Genomic DNA, 5,718 nt, shown 5'->3' on the forward strand with positions numbered 1-5,718 from the left:
TGAGTATATATCAGTCTTAATACTCATTACAAGCTCAGCCAATCAGACATACAATCTACATCTTAATGAGCATACACCAATCTTAATACTCATTACAAGCTCAGCCAATCAGACATACAGTCTACATATTAATGAGTATATATCAATCTTAATACTCATTACAAACTCAGCCAGTCAGACATACAATCTACATATTAATGAGTATATATCAGTCTTAATGTTCATTAGAAGCTCAGCCAATCAGACATACAATCTACATATTAATGAGCATATATCAGTCTTAATACTCATTGCAAGTTCAGCCAGTCAGACATACAATCAACATATTAATGAGTATGTATCAATCTTAATACTCATTACAAGCTCAGCCAATCAGACATACAATCTACATATTAATGAGTATATATCAATCTCAATACTCATTGCAAGCTCAGCCAATCAGACATACAGTCTACATATTAATGAGTATATATCAGTCTTAATACTCATTACAAGCTCAGCCAATCAGACATACAATCTACATATTAATGAGCATATATCAGTCTTAATACTCATTCCAAACTCAGCCAATCAGACATACAATCTACATATTAATGAGCATATATCAGTCTTAATACTCATTACAAACTCAGCCAATCAGACATACAGTCTACATATTAATGAGTATATATCAATCTTAATACTCATTACAAACTCAGCCAGTCAGACATACAATCTACATATTAATGAGTATGTACCAATCTTAATACTCATTACAAGCTCATCCAATCAGACATACAGACTACATATTAATGAGCAAATATCAATCTTAATGCTCATTACAAGCTCAGCCAATCAGACATACAGTCTACATATTAATGAGTATGTATCAATCTTAATACTCATTACAAGGTCAGCCAATCAGACATACAGTCTACATATTAATGAGTATGTATCAATCTTAATACTCATTACAAGCTCAGCCAATCAGACATACAATCTACATATTAATGAGTATACATCAGTCTTAATATTTATTACAAGCTCAGCCAATCAGACATACAATCTACATATTAATGAGTATTTATCATTTTTAATACTCATTACAAGCTCAGCCAATCAGATATACAATCTACATATTAATGAGTATGTATCAGTCTTACTACTCATTACAAGCTCAGCCAATCAGACATACAATCTACATATTAATGAGTATATATCAGTCTAAATACTCATTAAAGCTCAGCCAATCAGACATACAATCTACATATTAATGAGTATATATCAATCTTAATACTCATTACAAGCTCAGCCAATCAGACATACAATGTACATCTTATTGAGCATACACCAATCTTAATACTCATTACAAGCTCAGCCAATCAGACATACAATCTACATATTAATGAGTATATATCAATCTTAATACTCATTACAAGGTCAGCCAATCAGACATACAGTCTACATATTAATGAGTATATATCAGTCTTAATACTCATTACAAGCTCAGCCAATCAGACATACAATCTACATATTAATGAGTATATATCAGTCTTAATGCTCATTACAAGCTCAGCCAATCAGACATACAATCTACATATTAATGAGTATATATCAGTCTTAATACTCATTACAAGTTCAGCCAGTCAGACATACAATCAACATATTAATGAGTATGTATCAATCTTAATACTCATTACAAGCTCAGCCAATCAGACATACAATCTACATATTAATTAGTATATATCAGTCTAAATACTCATTACAAGCTCAGCCAATCAGGCATACAGTCTACACATTAATGAGTATATATCAATCTTAATACTCATTACAAGGTCAGCCAATCAGACATACAATCTACATATTAATGAGTGTGTATCAATCTTAATACTCATTACAGGGTCAGCCAATCAGACATACAATCTACATATTAATGAGTATGCATCAATCTTAATAATCATTACAAGGTCAGCCAATCAGACATACAGTCTACATATTAATGAGTATATATCAGTCTCAATACTCATTACAAGCTCAGCCAATCAGACATACAGTCTACATATTAATGAGTATATATCAGTCTTTATACTCATTACAAGCTCAGCCAATCAGACATACAATCTACATATTAATGAGTATATATCAATCGCAATACTCATTTCAAGCTCAGCCAATCAGACATACAGTCTACATATTAATGAGTATATATCAGTCTTAATACTCATTACAAACTCAGCCAATCAGACATACAATCTACATATTAATGAGTATATATCAGTCTTAATACTCATTACAAACTCAGCCAATCAGACATACAATCTACATATTAATGAGTATGCATCAATCTTAATAATCATTACAAGGTCAGCCAATCAGACATACAGTCTACATATTAATGAGTATATATCAATCTTAATACTCATTACAAACTCAGCCAGTCAGACATACAATCTACATATTAATGAGTATGTACCAATCTTAATACTCATTACAAGCTCATCCAATCAGACATACAGACTACATATTAATGAGCAAATATCAATCTTAATACTCATTTCAAGCTCAGCGAATCAGACATACAGTCTACATATTAATGAGTATGTATCAATCTTAATACTCATTACAAGGTCAGCCAATCAGACATATAGTCTACATATTAATGAGTGTGTATCAATCTTAATACTCATTACAAGCTCAGCCAATCAGACATACAATCTACATATTAATGAGTATACATCAGTCTTAATATTTATTACAAGCTCAGCCAATCAGACATACAATCTACATATTAATGAGTATTTATCATTTTTAATACTCATTACAAGCTCAGCCAATCAGATATACAATCTACATATTAATGAGTATGTATCAGTCTTAATACTCATTACAAGCTCAGCCAATCAGACATACAATCTACATATTAATGAGTATATATCAGTCTAAATACTCATTAAAGCTCAGCCAATCAGACATACAATCTACATATTAATGAGTATATATCAATCTTAATACTCATTACAAGGTCAGCCAATCAGACATACAGTCTACATATTAATGAGTACATATCAGTCTTAATACTCATTACAAGCTCAGCCAATCAGACATACAATCTACATATTAATGAGTATATATCAGTCTTAATGCTCATTACAAGCTCAGCCAATCAGACATACAATCTACATATTAATGAGTATATATCAGTCTTAATACTCATTACAAGTTCAGCCAGTCAGACACACAATCAACATATTAATGAGTATGTATCAATCTTAATACTCATTACAAACTCAGCCAATCAGACATACAATCTACATATTAATTAGTATATATCAGTCTAAATACTCATTACAAGCTCAGCCAATCAGGCATACAGTCTACACATTAATGAGCATATATCAATCTTAATACTCATTACAAGGTCAGCCAATCAGACATACAATCTACATATTAATGAGTATGTATCAATCTTAATACTCATTACAGGGTCAGCCAATCAGACATACAATCTACATATTAATGAGTATGCATCAATCTTAATAATCATTACAAGGTCAGCCAATCACACATACAGTCTACATATTAATGAGTATATATCAGTCTCAATACTCATTACAAGCTCAGCCAATCAGACATACAGTCTACATATTAATGAGTATATATCAGTCTTTATACTCATTACAAGCTCAGCCAATCAGACATACAATCTACATATTAATGAGTATATATCAATCGCAATACTCATTTCAAGCTCAGCCAATCAGACATACAGTCTACATATTAATGAGTATATATCAGTCTTAATACTCATTACAAACTCAGCCAATCAGACATACAATCTACATATTAATGAGTATATATCAGTCTTAATACTCATTACAAACTCAGCCAATCAGACATACAGTCTACATATTAATGAGTATATATCAATCTTAATACTCATTACAAGCTCAGCCAATCAGACATATAATCTACATATTCATGAGTATATATCAGTCTTAATACTCATTACAAACTCAGCCAATCAGACATACAATCTACATATTAATGAGTATATATCAGTCTTAATACTCATTACAAGCTCAGCCAATCAGACATACAGTCTACATATTAATGAGTATATATCAATCTTAATACTCATTACAAACTCGGCCAGTCAGACATACAATCTACATATTAATGAGTATGTATCAATCTTAATACTCATTATAAGCTCAGCCACTCAGACATACAGACTACATATTAGTGAGTATATATCAATCTTAATACTCATTACAAGCTCAGCCAATCAGACATACAGTCTACATATTAATGAGTATGTATCATTCTTAATACTCATTACAAGCTCAGCCAATCAGACATACAATCTACATCTTAATGAGCATACACCAATCTTAATACTCATTACAAGCTCAGCCAATCAGAAATACAATCTACATATTAATGAGTATGCATCAATCTTGATAATCATTACAAGGTCAGCCAATCACACATACAGTCTACATATTAATGAGTATATATCAATCGCAATACTCATTTCAAGCTCAGCCAATCAGACATACAGTCTACATATTAATGAGTATATATCAGTCTTAATACTCATTACAAACTCAGCCAATCAGACATACAATCTACATATTAATGAGTATATATCAGTCTTAATACTCATTACAAACTCAGCCAATCAGACATACAGTCTACATATTAATGAGTATATATCAATCTTAATACTCATTACAAGCTCAGCCAATCAGACATATAATCTACATATTCATGAGTATATATCAGTCTTAATACTCATTACAAACTCAGCCAATCAGACATACAATCTACATATTAATGAGTATATATCAGTCTTAATACTCATTACAAGCTCAGCCAATCAGACATACAGTCTACATATTAATGAGTATATATCAATCTTAATACTCATTACAAACTCGGCCAGTCAGACATACAATCTACATATTAATGAGTATGTATCAATCTTAATACTCATTATAAGCTCAGCCACTCAGACATACAGACTACATATTGGTGAGTATATATCAATCTTAATACTCATTACAAGGTCAGCCAATCAGACATACAGTCTACAAATTAATGAGTATATATCAGTCTTAATACTCATTACAAGCTCAGCCAATCAGACATACAATCTACATATTAATGAGTATATATCAGTCTTAATACTCATTACAAACTCAGCCAATCAGAGATACAATCTACATATTAATGAGTATATATCAGTCTTAATACTCATTACAAGCTCAGCCAATCAGACATACAATCTACATCTTAATGAGCATACACCAATCTTAATACTCATTACAAGCTCAGCCAATCAGACATACAGTCTACATATTAATGAGTATATATCAATCTTAATACTCATTACAAACTCAGCCAGTCAGACATACAATCTACATATTAATGAGTATATATCAGTCTTAATGTTCATTAGAAGCTCAGCCAATCAGACATACAATCTACATATTAATGAGCATATATCAGTCTTAATACTCATTGCAAGTTCAGCCAGTCAGACATACAATCAACATATTAATGAGTATGTATCAATCTTAATACTCATTACAAACTCAGCCAATCAGACATACAATCTACATATTAATGAGTATATATCAGTCTTAATACTCATTACAAGCTCAGCCAATCAGACATACAGTCTACACATTAATGAGTATATATCAATCGTAATACTCATTGCAAGGTCAGCCAATC

This window comes from Sinohyriopsis cumingii, unplaced genomic scaffold, assembly GCF_028554795.1.
Source record: "Sinohyriopsis cumingii isolate HCF-2022 unplaced genomic scaffold, ASM2855479v2 utg002602l, whole genome shotgun sequence".
NCBI classification, from domain to species: Eukaryota; Metazoa; Mollusca; class Bivalvia; order Unionida; family Unionidae; genus Sinohyriopsis; species Sinohyriopsis cumingii.